The sequence below is a fragment of the Rutidosis leptorrhynchoides genome, chromosome 10 (genome assembly GCF_046630445.1).
Source record: "Rutidosis leptorrhynchoides isolate AG116_Rl617_1_P2 chromosome 10, CSIRO_AGI_Rlap_v1, whole genome shotgun sequence".
Lineage (NCBI taxonomy): Eukaryota > Viridiplantae > Streptophyta > Magnoliopsida > Asterales > Asteraceae > Rutidosis > Rutidosis leptorrhynchoides.
The window spans coordinates 317,203,876-317,227,476 of record NC_092342.1 but is presented as its reverse complement, the minus strand read 5'-3'; the positions used below and the strand labels follow the sequence as shown (position 1 = coordinate 317,227,476).

Sequence of the window (23,601 nt, the reverse complement as noted above, 5' to 3'; positions counted from 1 at the left end):
TTACTGTAAACTTTTCCTGACATCTTCCGAAAATTTCTCCGTGATTTATGGAATTTGATATTATATATACATATGTAAATTATGTATTGAAGAATACCAAACTAAATTCTATAATCTAATTCATATCAAAAATCATCTCCTTAATTATACAAGATGGATCCCGTATCTATTTCAAATTCCTTAAACTCCGACAGCTATTCCGATATGGATATTCACCTGAATTCCGAAGACAGTGTAACCGGAATGGATCAACCAATTAGCCATCATCTATTCTGGATGAATTGGGGATGGGTTCGTAGCCTACTTAATTATTGGAGACAAGTAGAAGGCGATCCCTTCCATCCACCACATTGCCCTCTTGGCGAAGAACCTGAAGCACTTACCGGCGAACCTGTTCGAGACACCATTTTCTCTCTCATTTCCAGAGTATCTCATCACGATAATATACTATCTCAAATTCTGGATCTTATTCATCCGCTCGTCCGAACCTCCAATCATCCCGGTGTAGTAGAAGAAGTCAACGAGCTTCGTGCTCGGGTAGTGGCTTTGGAGAATATGGTGCAAAGGTTACAAGCACCAGCAGCATCACCGGCATCAACAATACCACCATCAGCAACACCAACAGTACCATCACCACCACCAACAACAACATCCGCATCCCACACCTCAACATCACAATCTGTACCTCGAGCATCAACGTCATACGCCCCATAGATACCAAGGAATACCAACAACAACAAACGATGAAGTATTGATTCATAACTTCACCGAAGAAATATTCTGCAGAGAATATGTAGTGTCAAAAAGTTTTAGAGATTACTTATTTTAGTTCTATTTGTAAACGAGATGAATGAGCGAATAGAAATGATGAAATAAAACCCTGATCGGAATGGTGCACGATTTACAAGCTAGATCTGTTAGCAGCAGCACCGCCAGTACCATCAGTATCGTCAGCATCAGCAGCATCTACAACAACCACAAGTTTCGCCAGATCCATAATCACCGCAAACATCATCACTAATCAACAACACATATATCGTATCAACGAGTTATGAAGTATTAACTCATTCCCTCTAAAGAAATTATATGTATATTTTATATGAATTCTGAGATCAAAATAAATCTTTTCGTACTAAGCTATTACGTGTGAATCTTAACTAGTAGGTACTACTCGGTTAATTCATATTACTAATATGCTATGATGTACATCCTTCGTTAACGACTTAACCATTGTTAACTACAATCTCTATTTCAACCCAATGAATTCCATTTCATAATAAACCAAGTGTATTAATCAATTACATAATTGATTTTACATTTTCAATTTCGATATACTCGAAACTTTCCAGAAAACATCATCCGTGCCTTGTAAGGTTCACAAAAATTCCACGAGCACCAACATCCTTCACCGAGGAATATCAATAAGAATAAATAATGAAGTGTTGATTTCATTAGTGAAAAACTCCGCAAAGATTATGTAATCTTTAATGTTTTAGAGATTAATCATTTCTAAGTCAAGCCAAAAATCAAATGAGCTTAATATGATATTAACTCATTAAATCCGTATTACATATGAAGAAATATACATACATATATTTTCATAAAGACTTATATGAAAATTCTTTTGTACAAAATATTACTTGTGAAATTTTTAACGGGTAGGTAATTCCCGGGAAATATATAAGTTCACAATTAATATGTTATACTGTACATTCTTCAACTTTGATTCAAAAAAATTATTAACTATGTTCATAGCGATATACAATCGTTTCCATACAAATTCAATTACATATTCTGATATTGACGGATCAGAATCCAAGTCAAGATTTAACGGGTGACATCATTCTTAGATCTCTACATCTTTCAAAGCTATACTTTGACTTCAAAAATGTGACAGATCCTTTAGCATTGTTATTACTGAAAATAATATTGCAATCCCTTTTCAAAGTATCCAGTTTTACCACACTTTCAACCAGTTAACTTCGACTTTTCAGATTAACCCTATTATAACCTTGACATACACGTTCTTGTTACTGGGGAACCTTTCATGTTCCACCACATTAGCAGTAAATTTACCAACAACTTCATTGATCTTTGACCTTTCGAAAAATCCTTATACTCATTGAAACTGTATCATGTACTCATCCACATCTTGTAACGGCAATTGCCATATCAACTATCGGGAATTAGCAATCAGTATCTTGAAATCTTGTAGCACGTCTACGCCAACAGTTATATGTGTACATATAACGTCTACCTCCTGGACTTACATACTTCGAATGTGAAGTTTCCGAAAAACACCCCAAACTACGAAACTAGTTCTCCGAATTTTGAAAAAATGTTAATGAAGCAGCAAAAACTGTAAACGACCTTAACAGTCAAAAGTTTGATGATAAAGAATAGTATGGTGGTAAAGCAGAGAAAAAGAGAAGGTTTGGAATTGAAAAACTGATTGAGCAGACCATGAAGGAGGCTGTGGACAAATCACAAAGACTAAATCTACCTTCAAAGAATCCAAATGATTCAGAGTCTGCTGAAATCATTAGCGAATACCTTGCTCCTTACTCTAAAACCTTTGCGGACAACATTTTTCATCATCATCTTATCTTAAATATTCTAAGATATCATCGTATCTCCCATTATAAATATCCTCCATATTTCTGAAGATATTTTTCGAAACCATTCTTATCTGAAATCATTACCTCTTCGCGCTATCTGTGTTACATTATAAAAGAAACTATTTTAGTTTCTAAAATCTGAAAAATTCGAAAAAATGGATGTTTTAAAGTAATGTTGGGAACTGAAGCATGAGTTAGTATAATATAATGACACTTGATCAACGTGATTATATTACAGTAAGTCATGTTGAGTTTCTAATGGAACGTGACAAAGTTTCACAGATCATACCCTCATCATGAACCATGTTACATAACTCTTTCATTCTATTTAACCTCTAAACATATCAAGAAAATATTTTTCTTGATGATTCGGTTTTTTTCGAGGTATTCTGGTAATTTGACAAGTCAGATTGTGCTATTACCATTTCTTTCTTAGAACATTAGTTATGTTCATCTGAAACTTCATACCTACGAATTCTGGACCATTATCTGCTTGACTTAAGGTCGGGAAGAGATAACGAAAGCATGAAGCTTTGAAATATAATGGAGAATATAAAGCCCGATAACAACCCCGAAATTACAAATCGTGTATATCAATGCGTATAGCAATATAAAGACACGGGAGAATGAAAAACACTATAACCCCAAGGTAATAGTAGAAGAAAATAAATTCCTCTGGTGGCAGATGAAAAAGAAGAATGAAGGATACGATAGCCAGGAAAATATCAAGAATCAGAACTGGATTAAGCATTTTCACAATCTATTGGGATGTATGAAATAAGAAAGAAGATTATAGGAGTGGTGAAAATAAATGAAACGGAATAGGTCAATTTATAGCGAAATATCAGACATAGCAATCGAGGCAGATTACGCATTTAATCAAAGAAAATCCTAATTTCCGAAAATTCCGAAGAATCAAATCTTATATAGATTATGAAGATTTTCTATTCCTTAAATTCCAGAAATCAATCGTTAATACGTCAAAAGTTAAGATGAATCAATATTCCCTCATTTCACTTTATTACGATAACTTCTCTCATACGCTTCGAGTAATTGGATTATTTTATCCATATAATTCAACGGTGATAAAATTCTATTTATCAACTCATATTCGTCATGAAAACATTTCTATTGTTAGCCATGACGACCTCACTTAAATTTCGGGACGAAATTTCTTTAACGGGTAGGTACTGTGATGACCCGGAAATTTCTGACCAAATTTAAACTTTATCTTTAAATGATTTAATGTTTCCGACACGATAAGCAAAGTCTATGAAGTTGAATTTCAACATTTTAGAACTGTTTCATGTATTAAATTACATTTGACTGCTCTCGACGATTCATGAACAATTATATGTATGTATATATATATGTACAAGTAAAAACGACTTTCCTACCGTAAAACATTATTTGCTACAGTAAAATGACTTTGCTACAGTAAAACACTATTTGCTACAGTAAAACACTATTTGCTACAGTAAAACACTATTTGCTACAGTGAAACCGTATTTTGCTACAGTGATTTGCTACAGTAACACTGTTTGCTACAGTAAACACTATTTGCTACAGTAACACTATTGCTACATTGAACACTATTTGATGTCGACGAACTAGCAAACAAAAACAGGATAAGGCGGCCATGCGATCGCATTGCAAAAACACTGAAAACTCATGCGATCGCATGAGGTACTGTAGCAGGCCACATACTATAAAAGCTCGATCTGGTCTCCACTCTCCACATATTATTATTATTTATTATTATTATTATTATTATTATATTATTATTATTATTATTATTAATATTAATATTATTATTATTAATCTTATTATAATATTATTATTAGTAGTATATATACATAAAATACTACGACGAGGTTATGAGCGTGTCACCTTCAAAATGGGTTTTTGAGCGGGATAGAGCTAAGGAAATTATGGGTTATTGCCAAGGAGGTTATGTGTAATGTTCGAGGGTATATTTGTGAATCAAATCTAGTGTTTATCATCTCTGTTGCATCTACGTACTTTCATACAATATTTAATCTCAATATTGATACGTAAGCACTCATATTTTATCTTTTATATATTAATTGTGTATCCATGTCTAGTGCTCGAGTATATATATTTATATATACGTGTATGCTAATTTTTGTCGTTAAACAGTTTATAATAGATCACGAATTAAATACATATATTACTGGTAAAAGGTATATGATATACATGTTTTTGGAATGCTGGCGAAAAATCAATAACTTTTCATTTAGATATCGAATAGTTTTGATGAACGGATCAAAAGATATGGTCAACTGAATTATAATTGACATTAATTGGAATTGCTTTTTGAATCTGCAATTAATACTTAAACAACTTGTTTACGAGATTGATAAAATGGATTTTTGAATATTACCAACCGAGTAAATGAATCCTTATATAAGGTACGTCTCGTTTGTTGAACTATTGTCAAAATTGACTTTTTGAAACAACTTTGAATAACTTTTGTATGTCAATTTCGAGCATTAGGATTGTGATACACTATGACCTGACCTAGCTTGATAAACAATTATTGACCAACATATGTTCTCTAGGTTGAGATCTACGGTTATTTGGTAATCCGAGTTTTGATCACATTTTGGTGAACGACTTTATATTCGGCTAAGGTGAGTTTCATTTGCTCCCTTTTTAATTGCTTTTGCAATCTATATTTTTTGGGCTGAGAATACATGCACTTTATTTTAAACGCAATGGATACAAGTACATACTAAATTCTACACCCAGTTTGAACCAAAAATCCCTTAGCTTTGGTAACTAGTAACTACCAGTTATAAGAACTGGTGGGCGCGAGTAGTAGTATATGGATCCATAGGGCTTGATATCCCCGTCCGAGCTAGAGCACTAGCCTTTTAACGGACGTATACTATTTGAGAAGCGTACATGTTGGTTTGCGTGTATTTATTAAGATGATTATACAAAGGGTACAAATTATATATACGTTAAGTTTAGTTACCAGGGTGCTCAATTTCGTAGAATATTTTGATAAACGTTTCTGGATTGAACAACTGAAATCTTGTGATCCATCTTTATATACAAATTATGCGAAACATACAAACTATGAACTCACCAACCTTTGTGTTGACACTTGTTAGCATGTTTATTCTCAGGTTCCCTAGAAGTCTTCCGCTGTTTGATTATATGTTAGACAAGCTATGTGCATGGAGTCATACAGGGTATATTTTTCAAGGAAACATTGCATTCACCAAATCATCACCATGTATCTTATTTTGACTGCATTGTCAACGGAATTACTATTGTAAACTATTATTTACGGTGATTGTCTATATGTAGAAATCATCAGATGTCGAAAACCTTTGATTTAAATATTCATTTATGGTGTGCCTTTTCAAAAGAATGCAATGTTTACAAAATGTATCATATAGAGGTCAAATACCTCGCAATGAAATCGATGAATGACGTGTTCGTCCATATGGATTTGGAGCGATCGTCACAGATATGGCGAACAAACTGAAAGGCATGAACATGGAAATCAGTGAAGGTTTTTTAGTTCATTTCATAATGACATCTCTCCCTATGCAATTTGGTCCTTTCAAGATCAATTATAACACGCAAAAGGAGAAATGGACAATGAGCGAATTGATTGCCATGTGTGTGCAAGAGGAAGAACGCCTTAAAGTAGAAAAACCAGATGTTGCTCACATTGCTACTATAAACTCCAAAAAGAGAAAGGGCTCATGGAAGGGCAAAGGTTCAAGTGGAGATAAGCGTACTCCAAATAAAGTCCAGAAAACAGGTTCAAGTACTAACTCATTCCCAGACGGTCCAAAATGCAAATTTTGCCATAAGAATGGGCATATTCAAAGGGACTGTCCGAAATTCAAGGAATGGTTAGCAAAGAAAGGTATATTTGAATCTTTTATGATTAATGAAACTTTTAATGTAAATGTCCCTATTAATTCATGGTGGATTGACTCTGGATCCATGGTACACATTTCTAATTCTTTACAGGGATTCCATACAATCCGGAGTTTGGAAAGAAACCAACTAACGGTTAAAGTCGGGAATGGAGTTGATTTAAATGTTGAAGCTGTTGGAACCCTTTCATTAATTTTAGAGGGTGGCTTCTGTTTGAATCTTTATGGAACTCTTTATGTACCGAGCATGACTCGAAACTTAATATCTGTATCTAAGCTAATTATTGATGATTATATATTTACATTTGGATACAATAAAGTATATATTAGTTTAAATTCCCGTATTATTGGTACTGGTTGTCTCGAGGGAAACCTCTTTAAGTTGTGTTTAGATAACCAGTTCTCGAAATCTCTTTTATCATTTAATGTTAATGAGAATGTAATTCAAAATAAGAGAAAACAAGATCTCGAAACTTCATCAAAGTTATGGCATCAACGTTTAGGTCATATTTCATGAGACATGATGACTAGACTCGTGAAAGATGAAGTTCTACCTAATCTTGATTTCTCCGATTTTGAAAAATGTGTAGAATGCATAAAGGGAAAAATGACCAACGGAAATAAGAAATGTGCCACACGAAGTACTGGATTATTAGAACTTGTACATACTGACATATGTGGACCTTTTCCTTCGGCCATTGGTGGTCATAAATCATTCATTACCTTCATTGATGATTACTCACGTTACATGTACTTGTTCCTAATTAATGAAAAATCCGAATCACTTGAAATGTTCAAAACTTTTAAAGCGGAAGTTGAAAATCAACTTGACCGTAAAATTAAAGTGGTAAGATCGGATAGAGGAGGTGAATATTATGGTAGACATACTGATGTTGGTCAAGCCCCTGGATCTTTGACTTTTGTAAAGACCATGGGATTATTAACCAATATACCATGCCAGGTACCCCTCAGCAAAATGGTGTAGCTGAGAGGAGAAATCGCACCCTTATGGAAATGGTTCGAAGTATGTTAGCAAATTCAAACCTTCCTGAATTTCTTTGGACTGAGGCATTGAAAACGGCTGTTCACATCCTTAATAGAGTTCCTTCTAAATCTGTCCCGAAAACACCATATGAAATTTGGACAGGAAGGAAACCTAGCTTACGATATTTACGGGTTTGGGGATGTCCAGCCGAAGCAAAGATATACAATCCTCAATCACGAAAACTGGACTTGAAAACCATTAGTTGCTTCTTCATTGGGTACCCAGAACGATCAAAGGGTTACCGATTTTATTGCCCTTCTCACAGTACCAGGATTGTTGAGACACGCCATGCTGAGTTTCTTGAGAATGCTAACAACAGTGGGAGTGGTTCATATAGAAAAATTGAGCTTCAAGAGGCTCGAGATGAGACACTAATAATTCATGTGCCCATCCCGATTAATATGCCACTTGACAGCTCGAATGATCACTTAACTTCTAATGATCATCCAAATAACGTCGTGGAAAATGAACCTAACCCCGTGACTAACATTGAACCACAAGAAACTCAACAACCATTGCGTAGGTCACAACGACAAAGGCAGCCCACGAATTTTGACGATTACTATACCTATTTGAATGAGGCTGATTTTGATTTAGGGAAAATCGATGACCCTGTTTCATATGAAGAAGCCATTACTAGTGACCAATCAGCTCATTGGAAGGAAGCAATGAATGATGAAATGAATTCAATGAGCAAAAATGACGTTTGGGAACTTGCTGAACTACCAAAGGGTGCAAAACCCGTTGGATGCAAGTGGGTTTTTAAGACTAAACTTGACCCAAATGGAAATATTGAGCAATATAAAGCTCGTTTGGTTGCGAAAGGCTACACTCAAAAAGAGGGTATTGATTATAAGGAAACCTTTTCTCCCGTATCGAGAAAAGACTCCCTAAGGATCGTAATGGCCTTAGTAGCTCATTTTGACTTGGAGTTACACCAAATGGATGTCAAAACTGCATTTCTTAATGGAGATTTACATGAAGATGTGTTCATGGCTCAACCTCAAGGTTTTATATCTGAAGGCCAAGAACACTTAGTTTGTAAACTCAAGAAATCTATTTATGGGCTTAAGCAAGCTTCTCGTCAATGGTACTTAAAATTTGATGAAGTAATGAAGAAACACAACTTCATCAAAAATCAGGTAGATCAATGTGTGTACCTCAAAATGAGTGGGAGCAATTTTATTATACTTGTTCTTTACGTTGATGATATCCTTTTGGCAAGTAATAATATTGATTTTTTGCATGAGTCAAAGCGTTTTCTTTCTAGAAACTTTGACATGAAAGATCTTCGTGAAGCCTCTTATGTTATAGGAATTGAAATTCACTGAGATCGAGCCAATGGGATATTAGGATTGTCTCAAAAGGCATATATCGAACGCGTACTTAATAGGTTCGGTATGCAACATTGCTCCCCGACGGTCGCTCCCGTGGTTAAGGGTGATGCTTTTGGATCTCATCAATGTCCGAAAACCGAGGTTGAAATTGAGGAAATGAAGCGAATTCCTTATGCTTCCGTAGTAGGAAGCTTAACGTATGCTCAAGTTTGTACTCGACCAGATATCGCATATATATGTGGCATGTTAGGCAGATTTCAATCTAATCCTGGCCTACATCATTGGAAAGCTGATAAGAAAGTATTGCGATATCTTCAAGGAACGAAAGAGTACAAATTAACCTACACAAGAACCGACAATCTTGAAGTCATTGGATACTCGAATTCTGACTTTGCGAAATGCAAAGACACTAGTAGGTCGACTATGGGATATATATTCATGTTGTCAGGTGGGCCTATTTCTTGGAAGAGTCAGAAGCAAGTGTTGACGACGACCTCAACCATGATGGCTGAGTATGTCGCGGTTTATAATGCGACATGTCAAGCAATGCTGTTGAGAAACTTGATCACTGGACTCAAAATTGTTAATTCCATCTCAAGGCCATTGAAGATTTACTGCGATAATAGTGCAGCCGTGAGCTTCTCGAACAGTAACAGTTCGACTGGAGCTGGTTTATACCTCGATACAAAGTACTTATTCGTACGTGAAAGAGTGGAAGAACAACGTATATGTATCGAGCACATTAGAACTCATGAAATGCTTGCGGATCCGCTAACTAAAGGTCTACCACCCAATGTATTTACAAGTCACGTGACCAAGATGGGTTTTCGTCGAGACCTTACATGATGTTGTAGTTAGTGTACCATTTCATGATAATGTTTAATTATTAATAAAAGCGCTTTATGACAATATCCTTCACTATAATGTCTTGTTTGTCTATATTTACTTCAAATGTGTACACTTAACTTTCATTATAGATAAACTAATGTTGTGTACCACATTATGCTCTTGTCATTTTGGCTTTAAAGAAATCATACTTTTTATATTAGTACCATTAGTATAATTGATGGGGGTCCCGTGTCAAATGCGATACGTAAGGCTGTATCTTTTTGCTTTTGGTGCTATATGAAATTATGATAATTATGATAAACTTGGCCAACTTAATTTAGTTTATCTACAAATGGTAATTCGGCCAAGTGGGAGAATGTTAGACCCGTATTTTATTTGTGGCCTTATTACCATCATCAATTTACCCCCTTATGTTTGGCCTTAATGACAATTTATACCCTACCTAATTTGACAGTTATTTAATGGAAATAACTGTCATAACTATAAAATAAATATGAGGTGTAATGACCCGAAAATTTGCGACTAAATTTAAACTTAATCTTTAAAGGATTAATGATTTCGACACGATAAACAAAGTCTGTAAAACTGAATCTCAAAATTTTTGAACTATTCAAGTACCCTTCGATTTTCTCAACGATTCGCGAACAATTATATGTAAATAGATACATATATATACTATAACTTGAAAACGTAACAAAGTTTTAATTGCATAATACCGTACATTAAACTTATTGGTTTATATATCTAATTAAATATATATGATTTCAAGTTATTTAGTAAACGATAGTAACATTCGATTATTGATTTGATTGATATTTAGATAAGTTAACTAAAACGTTTAAGATGAACCAGTAAAACACTAATTTGATAAAGTATTTTCAAATTGCTACAGTACCCAAAATGCTACAGTGTTTTCGAAAATCACTATTTGCTACAGTAAAATTGACTTTGCTACAGTAAAACACTATTTTAAAAATGTATTTTAACAAATAGTGAGACGATGATTTATAGAAGTAAATGACCAAAATACTCGAAAGTTTAAGATATACTTTGAGTGGTATAGTTTAGGAATAATTTAAGGCTATATTTTAACAAAGGTACGAGTCACGAAATGTAAAATGCAAGTTTTCTCAGCGTACGAAAGGACATTCGAGAAACCGGAACCGGGACATAAGTCAAGTAACAACGTACGACTTATCGGAACAAAAATTACAAATCAACTATGCATGGGAATAAAATATAATATATAATTAATTAATTTAAATTATATATTATATATATATTATTTAATTATGTCGACAAGCTAGGAGCCAAAACAATGTGAGCTGTCCCTGGTCCTCATGCGAGTCGCATGGCCAGAAGGCCATTTCCATGCGAGTCGCATGACTCCAGATTCCAGGCCAGGTACTATAAATTCAGGTGTTTTGCTCGAATGAAAAATCAAACACACATACACAAATATATATTACTCCGTATAATATTTATTATTATTATTATTATTATTATTATTATTATTATTATTATTATTATTATTAAGATTATTATTAATCTTATTAATCTTATTATTAGTATTATTATTTTTGCGATACAAAAATAATAATGTACATAAAATATTACGACGGAGTACTGTCCAAGTAATTTTCAAAACGAGTTTCCGAGCGAGCTAGAGCTAAGGAAAATATGGGTTATTGCCAAGAAGGTTATGGGTAATGTTCGGGGGTATTTTTGTGAATCAAACCTCGTGTTTATTATCTCCGATGCGTCTACGTGCTTTCCTACAATATTGTATATCAATATTAAACAGTGAGTTCATTGATCCCTTTTTATACATATTTTTGGGCTGAGAATACATGCGCTGTTTTATAAAATGAATACAAAAACTAAAACTGATTTGAGTGAGTTTCATATGATCCCTTTTACTCTCTACATTTTTGGGCTGAGAATACATGCAAATGCTTTATTAACCGATATACAATATTTATATGTGTGAGTTTCATTGCTCCCTTTTTAATTGCTTTTGCAATATATATTTTTGGGCTGAGAATACATGCAATTTATTTTAAACGCAATGGATACAAGTACATACTTAATTCTACACCGAGTTTGAACCGAAAATCCCTTAGCTTTGGTAACTAGTAACTGCCGGTTATAAGAACTGGTGGGCGCGAGTAGTAGTATATGGATCCATAGGGCTTGACATCCCCGTTCGAGCTAGAGCGCTAGCCTTTTAACGGACGTATGCTATTTGAGAAGCGTACACGTTGGTTTGCGTGTATTATTAAGATGATTATACAGAGGGTACAAATTATATAAACGTTAAAGTTTAGTTACCAGGGTGCTCAATTTTGTAGAACCGATTGATAAACGTTTCGGATGAAACAACTGAAATCTTGTGATCCACCTTTTATGTAAAACCAATTGATAAACGTTTCGGATGAAACAACTGAAATCTTGTGATCCACCTTTTATGTAAAACCTATTGATAAACGTTTTGAATAAAACAACTAAACTTTTGTAATCCACATCGATATACGGATTATGTGTAATATTAAAACTATGAACTCACCAACCTTTGTGTTGACACTTGAAGCATGTTTATTCTCAGGTTTCTAGAAGTCTTCCGCTGTTTGCTTATACGTGATACAAGATATGTGCTTGGAGTCATACATGTTATATACAAGAAACTTGCATTCACCAAACCATTACCATGTATCTTATTTTGACTGTATTGTCAACAGATGTATTATTGTAAACCATTAAAATGGTGATTGTCTATACGTAGGAATCATCAGATGTTAAAAACCTGAAATTTATATATTCGTTTATGAAATACCTTTTCAAACGAATACAATGTTACAAAATGTATCACATATAGGTCAAATACCTCGCAATGAAATCAATGAATGACGTGTTCGTCCATATGAATTTGGAGCGATCGTCACATGAGGGTGCGTGGTTTATTCTCTGCATAATATCAATTCAAGATTCTCTATAGAACACCAATTATTCAAGAGAAAATCCCTCCATTGGATTATTGATATTACTGTAGGAATTGATCAACCCTAATCATGGCTTCATCATCATCAAACCCTAAATTGATTCTTCCATCATCAAGTAAGTTTTCCTTTAATGTTCATATTATTAATTTGTGATTACATGTTATGATTGATCCTGTATGATGATAAATTAATCAACAACATGTGGATTAATACACTTTATTATATATTCGTAATTTATTATAGTTTACCAATTGCATTTTCATTCATACGCTAATGGTAGTTGACTATCTAATTGTGAACGTGATGTTAACTAATCGATTATACCATTTTGTATTTGTTTAATATCTAAATATTTAAATTCAACTGTTTCATATAAAAAATTCGTGGTTCCACGGGTCTTTTCACTAGTTGTATATATTTGTGTTAAAAGGCATCCATTTTAACTCAAAACGACGTGACTCGAAGTGATTATTAGTATATAGGAGTAATTTTAACCTAATACGATGTCACTTGAAGTGACTATTACTCTATTATTATATAGGAGTAATATACGAAATCTGAGTTTCTATTTTCTCGTTGATTGCTCCGTATTTATTATTATCTATTTAAAATTTGACGAATTTAAGTTACTTAGGGTGTAGCTGCTATTGGTTGACTGAAGAAATATTTATGACAATTAAACTTCAGGACCACGTGAAAATGACATGATTAGGGTTATATTTGGCCCATCCCTTTTGTGGTAATAACTTGGGTGTTATGATTTTAAACCCTCATAACATCACAATCATTGTTTTAGTAATTGGTAAAGCAACGTCTTTTAATGGGTTTAAAGAAAGATATATTAGTGTTATTGATTTACCCGCAACAAAAGTCTAATTTATATTGTACAATGCGCTTAACTTTAGTGACGACGGTAAGATTTTTGATTGTTAATTGCTTAAAATAATATATTTATGATACTCTGTTAAATATTTATATCATGTCATTGGATAAAAAACTGAAACACATGAACAATGAAGTCCTAAGGTAGAACAATATGAAAACTACAATTTTTATAAAAAAATGTACAACTCTCACGTTGAGTTATTTGTGATGTTACTAAGGATAATTAGTTGTAGTTTAATTGCGCTTACTTATTTAAAAAAAAAAAAAAAACAATGCTAAACTTATATTATATAATTAAATTTATGATTTGAACTTGCGGACATAGTCCAACGGTTTTTCCCATATACTTTTTGAGTTTGTGTCATGGGATAGGGAGAGGTCATGAGTTCGATCCTTAGGGATGACATGATTTTCTTTAAACCAATTGAACACCAATAATGATGGTATATATTGACATGATTTTCCTTAAATCAATTGAACACCAATAATGGTGGTATATATTGACACTATACTCTATAGAGAGGTTTTATCGGATTCGTTCACGGACCTCTACCCGGACCACTGCTCGAATGGATGTGTTCCGGAGTACCGTCGATCGGGTTTGGGTTTCCGCCCGAACGCGTGTGTTACGTGCAAATGATGAGAGTCGTTGAAATAAATGATCTACTGATGTTAAAAAATCGTCGTTCAAAACAAAAATTAAATTTATGATGTTGCAAGTTGAAAATTTAGATTACACGAGCCAATATAATATCAATGTATTTTTAACAAATATAAATATAATTTTATACACAAAAATGATGTTGCAAGTAGAAAACTCAGATTACACGACCCAATATAATATCAACTAGTTGAGGACCCGCGAATTCGCGGGACTTTATGAGTGTAAAAAGAATATTAAGAATTTCAATAATGTATTAGAGTTTAGCTATATCTTTATTTTTACTATATCCAATGTAGCAATGCAAATTAAAAATGCAAACATATATATATATATATATATATATATATATATATATATATATATATATATATATATATATATATATATATATAGGGGCAGGATCAATGGAGAAGTAACCAATCGGGGGGAAGCAAAAATTTTTTTTTTTCGTTTTTTTTGAAATTTTTTTTTTCCGGCATCAAGATCACATGAAAATATGAACATTTAGAAGAGACACTTCGTGATGAATGTTATTATTTAGGCGGGAAAACGATCGACAAAAATAACATTCAAGATAATATTGTTCGTGAAGAATATGAACGTTTTTTTTTCCATGTTTTGTGAAGTAAAATTTAGCCCGATTTAGAGTTTAGGGTTTAGGGTTTGGTGTTTTGGGTTTATGCAAAACACCAAACCCTAAACCCTAAACCCTAAACTCTAAACCGTTCGTGTTAAAAACTCAATCTAAATCCTAAATCTAAACCCTAAATCTAAACCCTAAACCCTAAATTTCTAAACCCTAATATCTAAACCCTATAAACCCTAATATCTAAACCCTAATATCTAAATCCCAATAGCTAAAACCTCAACATACGCTCGAAAAACACGATAATTGTTATACATTACTTCTTCGAGCGTTTTCCCGCCAAAATAAAAACATTTATCACAAAGTGTCTCTACTAAATGTTCATATTTTCATCTCATCTATAATGTTCATGAAAAAAGTTTTTTCAAAAAACGAAAAAAAAAAAAAACTTTTTGCTTCCCCCCGCTTCCCCCCGATTGGTTACTTCCCTCTTGATCCTACCACTATATATATATATATATATATATATATATATATATATATATATATATATATATATATATATATATATATATATATATATATATATATATATAGCAATGCAAATTAAAAGTATGATAATGAGTGTTCCAAGTACATAGCAAACTTATAACACGTCACACATGAACAAAACAGTGAAAAACTAACCAAAACTTTATTTGTTGTTGTCAAACAGTTAATTTTAAAGAATCCTCATTACTTCAATTAGTTGGAACGTTAGTTGGCTAACATCGTAGGTCACCGTACATAGATCTCCATCAGCCAAATCATTATGCTAATAAATTGCCTACATCCTCTGGATACTACCTTGGCTGTTGTTTTCCTTTCTCCACTATAAAACCCCGTACTTGCATCAATATTGACAACAGTAACACTTGAGCCATGGAAAACTCCTGGTAGACAGTGGCGAATCTAGGATGATAACGTTACCGGGTCCTAAAAAAATTTTCAAAGCTAATTATATAAAAAGGACACTTGATGGTTGTTTACTTAAAAAAAAAAATCATTGATTTTAAAATATATGGGGTCATCTAGTTAAATTTAGTGGTGTCATATACGATTTGAAGAGTATATCGTATGAAAAATGTATACATTAGTGGGGCCATAGGACCCCACCCCTTTAACTCTATATTCACCCCTGCTCGTAGACCGTACCATTCATTTGAAATTCGCTGAAAAATAATAAGAAACCGTTGGTAAATAAGTAACTTTATATCATATAAGTATAAGTTACAATTAGAGATAATCTACTTTATGCAATTTATTTAAATAAAAGAGGATGTGGTCAGAAAAATATTTCAAAGCATTTAAAGAAACAAAAAAGTGTTAGTAGAAAAATACCAAGCATCTCGCTTTACGAATCGGAAATGTGAACAAAAGAGCATCATTAGGGTTTGGGTTTGGATTTGGATTGATATGAACCTCGTTTGTTGGAAATTGAGTTGGTTGATCATGAGCTGAAGACTGATTCTGGTTTTGCACACCAGCTCCTCTTACCTCATCATCCTTAAAGTCTTCTTCAACTTTAATTTCTCGTGTAGCAGGTAAAGAATTGTGATACTAATTGTGCAAAGATGATATTGTGATTCTTTCAATACAACTTGGTAGATAGACTATCAACTCAAGAGTTTTGACATTAATTGGATTGAAATGTAAAAAAATGCAAAATGATTTAATATGAGTAATCGAATGAAATTTGAAACAAAAGGGTAACCTCGTCAGCTTTAGAATCTGTAGTATGGTTCCCCTTTAATACATAAGTTAAACTTGACAAATCAAAGACTGAGATACTAATGCTAAATCTTTTATATGAGAGAAACAACATTAGTTTTCTTTATTTCAATTGTCTTTTGCCAACAGAGACTTCTCATAGCCACTTCTACACAAGGTTAGTTGGTTTTCACCAATTAACCCGCATTGGACACATATAAGAATAGATGTGAAACATCTATCATATCTTCATTTAATATAGAATTTAAATTTAAAAAAATAGATGATAGCAAACTATCTTAATCTACCAAGCTACCAAGATGATTTTAGAGTCCTGGTGAACGAAAATAAAAACTATAGTACTTGAAAACTTTTCATTCAGTATTCATATTCATCTGGACATAATGTTGTACTTGAAGAAGACGAAAAGAAAAACTCACACCCTGAAGCACCGAGAATTCTGTTTTGTTCTTTTCAAGGCCATTCCCACGTAAAAAAATTTTGGGTCTGTTTTATCAGTTGTTTGCGTTCACTCACCCGTTTCCTTTTAGGCTAAATTATATATTATACATGTTTGACACATTTACAGATGAGTCATGACATAACCCAAATCAACCCATATAATATTAAAAGGGTCGAACTGCCACCTGTAACTCAAAATGTATCTTTTGCAATGTTATTTACTAAGTAGTTTTATACCCTGATGACGGTCCTATGGGATAACGAACCAGCCTCCCAAGGTAGAGGGCATAAAAGTCTCCTAGTGACATCATGAGGAAGTTCGGATGGCTTTACATAAGATAATGCGGTCCAAGCCAACACCATAAGTGGGACCCCATAATCTGCTATAAAACTTCAAAACCACCATGTACCATAACGCCAAGACCTAGCACCTCTACTCTTCATAGAAGTAATAAGGACACCAAAAGATAAGATGACTACGAAAAGCCCGTTGGTATATATCCACTGATTTTGGTATTGCTCTGTTGTACTGTTTTCTCCTTTTGGAACACGAAATTGACTAATTACACAAACACCATGGCACTGATATCTAAATTATGTAAACCTATATTGAGAGACCAATTCTTATGGCGTAAAGCACAAAATCACATATTGAATTAAAAGTACACTCACATTTTCGAGAAGTCATGATTGGGGCTTTGATCTTTGTAGATTAAGATCTGCAACGTATGACCTGCAGCAAATGGGGGTCATAGAAGACTTTTAATCAAAAGTAGACAAACTAATTTCTTTCTTTGTATCCGACGTCCTGAAATTTGGATCTAGTCAAGCTGACCCTTTCACCCACAAAACAACATTAACTTGTTGATCCCTATTAGGTTCTTTTTCTTTAAAAGTGAAACATTTTTCGTGTTTAAAAGATAACCAATTCGTTGTTTCACCAAGTCTCAGTCGACTTCTATTTAAAGTAGGTCTCACCAAGTTTCATATATCACGTAAAATAACAAAATGATGATTATTTAGAAGAAAAACGAAGAAGGATAATTTTAGTTAACCACATTAAACAAAAGAAAAAGAAAAAGAAAAAAAGGAATTAATAAAGATATTTTATTTGTAGTAACGACGATCTCTTAGTTAACACAAAATAAAGGTTGTCTCCCCTTACTGTTTTCCAGCCATAGTATTGACCTGATGGAAACTTCAAAGGGATATTGTAAGATATATACTACTAACCTTTTAGTCCACTTGAATCTTCCACAGCCTACACCTTATTACACCTTATGAAAACGGACCAAAAGGCAAACACATTAATTAATTAATCATTAAATAATAAAAACAATAGTAGACAGGGAAGGACAAATCTGATGCTCATATCAAAATTCTCACAAGATGCGATAAGAAGCGTTGTTCTGACCCATAATAATGTACACAATTTGACTTGGACCCGTATTGACTGCATATCCAGACCCATATTAAGTGTTTCCCTTCAATCATTGTTTTTTCGTTGAGGTGCTCCACTACAATGATTCCCATTACCTTGTACATCAAACATCAGTTTATGAGTTTTGAATAAAAATAGTCAAACACCCTAAACAATCATTAGCATTTGAGTTCCAAGTTATAAACCAACTCTGTTGCACAATCTATTACAAATATTTTTACCCCAGGTGCAAGAAACCAGATTTGTATCTAACCTCATAAACCACGGTGGCCCTCAGAGACTTTATATGTGGAGCCAAACCTCCCCTAGATGAAGAAAAAGCAACCGATAACTTGGTAAACTGCAAATAGAGATACTCATGAACATTCTGATCTATTAAGTGTCTTAACAACAACAACAACAACAACAACAACAACAACAACAACAACAACAACAACAACCCTTAAGATTTATTTGGTCCACCATATTTACAACTATATTTATAAGCATTTAATGAATATAGAAAAGGCTAAAATAATGCTAAGCATTCAATCATCATTAGAATGTTCATTATTTTTTTATGACTCATATAATGATTTATTTATTTAAAAGATATAATATAATGCTAAGTCATCTTATAGAGGAATGGTGAATTTATTACGCCTAAAAATTAGATCAGTTACCAAGCATAATAGAAACTTACCTTCACAGAATGTGGTATTGAGTTTCATGCAGCATGGAGAAACTGTATTCATATCTTCCTCATACGTCATTAGTATATTATTATATTAATATATTAATATAAAGATTAATACCAAATAATTAATACCAAATACAACTCACATAACATCATTCATTTTTGAATCGCCGGGCCTAGACGTGGAAATTGACATATAAGTGAAACTTCTACATTCTTTACATATGCTCAACACAATTGAAGTTTCCATGGATGTTTCTGCTAGAAAAAAGTAAGAAATATTTGTTTCAAGTTTGAACATTACTCTCACATGAATCACTCATCTCACTCTACACAAAAAGTCAAACAATTTAGTCAACCAATATATCAAATATGATATCAACAACAGTTTGAAGAATACTCACTTTATAAGGAGAAAAATCTTCTGATCTCGAATGCGACTGAGTTGATGCGTGAAGCTTTAGAAGGAGCCAGTGTGAGAAATTCTTTGGTGACACCGTGATCTTCGTCAATAAGTTTGCTTGTCGTTTGACCCATATTGACACCTACGCTTAAAATGATTTCTATATATAACGATCAACATTAACACACATCCTTTAATTATAAAAATCCCAAATACAACTAAGACAAAGTGCAAAAATGGTCCAAACAAATATGACTGACTCATTCTTCCATAGCCTTAGCAGCAACTATCTCATTTTAAAAATTACATAGATAATCACATTTAGTTAGAGAATTGGACATAGGTATAGCATTGGATGGAACCAGGGATTGCTAAACTTAAAATATAGAACTTGGGCAACTAATTATGGTCATGAGCATTAATATTTGTTTTTTTTACATCTCACCCACATGCATCGAGAGAGTATAATTTTTCAAAATTAGAAACCCCATCTGCACATGTAAACCTTAATCATTTGGTATAAGAGTAAAATGCTATAAATCCATAAATTTTAATGAAATTGTAATTTAAACAAAGACATAAAATAAAAATAAAGATAAAAAATATAAAGATGGGTACCAAAAATTTACCTGCAAGGCTGCAACTAAATTTATCCTTGTCATTTCATCAAACATATGGTGTGCGTCTAATAAAAATTCGTACCAACTGGTGATTTTTTGGAGTTGTATTATGATTTTTCACGTTTTAGATTGTTGATTAAATCTTTTACCCATTCTTCTCCAGTTTTCCATGATCATTGCAACACTAATTCGTAACACTTGTTGCACTTAAACATAATCAAAAACACTATATTTTGTCAACAATTCACAATGGATATACATACATAACAATGAAGAAACATAAACTTGCAGGATAGTCAAACCAATAAGATCAAGTGATAAATGGCCAATAAACCATGATTTATATTTAGAAGATACATACATAGCAATGAAGAAGCATAAAGTTGTAGGATAGTCAAACCTATAAGATCAAGTGAAGTGATAAATAGTCACCTTCTAGGTCATTGGATTCGAGTTCCCAAAATACTTCTATTTACATTTTTATATGAGCATTTGGAATACCATTCTCTTAAGACACCTAAATCCACTGAGCTCTGAATATAAGAAAGATAATACTCACTGGTTTGTTGATTTATTCCATTATCCAGATCAGATGCCAGCAACCCATCTATGAAGCCTGCACAATCTCATCAATTGTGAACACAAAACCGACCGGTTAAACTACAATGTCATACAAAAAAAGGACTCTCAACTTGCACCATTAAATATTAAGACCTGTGGCAGTAGCGAGCCACCCTGAATAACAATGGCAATCAACAATCAGAGACGTGCCAGGTTTAAGCTTAGCCTATATCAAAGATATATGAATAATGAATAATGCTTATAATTATAATTATATCACCTAATTAGTGACCGTAAAGTGTTAGATGCTTATTATCATTCAATGGGATTTTACACGTCAACAAAAGTGAATTTAGAGTCTTGGTTCAACTTTTTTTTAGAATGAAACCACATCTAAAAAGTTATACAAAATAGTAACATGCATCGATGCATAAACCGTGATATACAAAATAACAACATGCCCCAAATGCATATTGACCCTTGAATCCTACTAAATAATAATGACACAATTGGTTTTTGGGGATGAGAGTTTGAAAATCAATTTCATAAACGGTAACACCGCAACACCTTGTTAGGGAAATTAAAAATTAACAAATCTATTAACATAAATCACTTATATATATGACCTCAACACCTTTTTAAAGAAATTAAAAATCAACACATCTAATAGCATAAATCAATTATATATGCAACTATACACAATATACAAAAATAAAAAATACAACGTTGTATATATAAAACCTAAACACTCAATTTAACAACTGTGACAGCAAAAAAGTAAAAAAAGAAAAATAATAAAAAAAGAACACAAAGCAAGCTGATGGACTTACCGAGTCTTAGCGACATTCAGCAACTCGATTATTGTAGTTTGTTGCAACAGTTGATGCGTTATGTTATTCTATGAAAAAAACAATCTCAGCCATCCATGCATTTTTATTCTTCAAATCACAACCATTCATTTCTTAATCTCTCCCGAATAACGTGATATAGTCACCATTAGGAGTTAAACTCTCGAAATTACCCCTACTAATCCATAACCATACGGGAATATCAAATGAAAATAGGGGTCAATTCAATCACATCTCATTTTCCATCCACACAATCTTCATAATCCAAAACCCATCTCCAAAGAACTTACTGCGTTACATATATTAAACCGTTAAAGATGGTCGATCACTTACGTGAGCTGTATTGTAAGCAAGGTAAGCCATAAGTAACACGAGAGCTACTCCACAGTCAGTTGAATTCCTGAAAATTTAAGGGATAATTCATTCAAAGCATATATAAATAGCATTTAATACATCAAAGATTCACGCTAATTACTTGAAGAAATTGGTATATATCTTCATAAGTTGGAGTAATTATTCATAATCCAAGTTAAAAGATGGTTTACTCATAGAAAATACAAATATCATATACACCCATTACGTTGAACCATGTAATTACATGATGAACAATTTAATAACTGACTGAATGGGAAAGGATAATAACAGCAATAGTGCTTTTTAGTACATGTATATTCAGCAACCCATATTAATAAATGTATCCTCAGAAATTGCCCTTACCCATTCATCGGTCATAGTGATTTTTAAGGGCTATTAACATGTATCTGGTGCAACTGCATTCTTAAAGTGTTCAATAATCCATGCAGATAATTAATACCCGACTTCACCAAAAATTAGAGAGGTGGTGATACTTGACCAAATAGAAGAGAAGTGACTGTTTTACATCTTTACTTCTTTATTGATATCGATAGGTTTGATGAAGTAAATGATCGACTGCCGCATACATGATTTAGAATTTGGGCAAATCATGAATCATGCCTCAGATTACACAAAGCATTCAAAATAATTCTTAGACCAATAAACAATCATTAAGAAAACTCATTATATGCATTAGTGTTCATTTAACAACTATAAATTCATAAGTCTGTAGAAACGTCAAAATGCTAATATTTGATTGCATCAAAAATTGTATTTCATACCTCGTGATAAACACTGAAACAATAGCAACGAAGCAAATCATTTGATGTACATCGATTATTCATCAATAATGTTTTGAATCTGAAACAAAAACAAAGTATTTCTATTTGAATCCGAAACAAAATATCAAATTCGAAGAAATTAACAATAACTAAAATCAGAAAGATACCCAGGTTCCATTTATTTCGATCATCAGCAACAATTTTCTACACGGTTAAATTTAAAACATTTGTAAATCAATGAAAATTACAAAACCCTAATTTGTATAATAATCAATAACCTAGGCTAAAAATCCAAAATTGAATAAGAAGATGACAAAATTACGTACCCTAAAACTGCGAAATCATATCCTTCTGGGTCGCAAAGTCATGATTTCCTGTATGATTTCCTAAAATGTAGAATCTTGTTCATGGTTTTCCTAAAAATAGGTGTTGAATCTAATTTGTGAAAACCCCATTACTGGGTGTTGAATCGATTATGTATGTTGATGATGAAGAACGGATCGTGGTTTTATTCTGAAAAAGACCCGAGTGATATTCATCGGGTTTGATCGGATATGTGAATTAGAGATTTTGAATCTGATGAATACCGAGTGATATAGATATTGTTGATTAGCTGAGTGTTACTGATTTGAGATGAGAGAGTTTTGAAGGGTTGAAGAAGACTGCGTAACTTGCAAATGAATTTGAGATGGAACGATACCTAATTTTAGGGCTAAACCCTGTAAGTTTTGAAGGCTAATTTTGTCTGATTACCTCTTAATCTAAGAATTATCACGTGATTAAGGGTTGGTTTTGAAAT

At 33.0% G+C, this 23,601-nt stretch overlaps 1 long non-coding RNA gene across 1 annotated transcript; it reads right to left on the bottom strand.

The window, feature by feature from the left end:
* Positions 1-22,289: 22,289 nt before the first annotated feature.
* LOC139873629 (uncharacterized) lies at positions 22,290-23,188 on the bottom strand. The gene is made up of 3 exons (XR_011767394.1): positions 23,129-23,188; positions 22,970-23,006; positions 22,290-22,881 (listed from the first exon to the last, which is right to left on the bottom strand). It is a non-coding gene; the product is annotated as an uncharacterized lncRNA (long non-coding RNA).
* Positions 23,189-23,601: the final 413 nt, after the last annotated feature.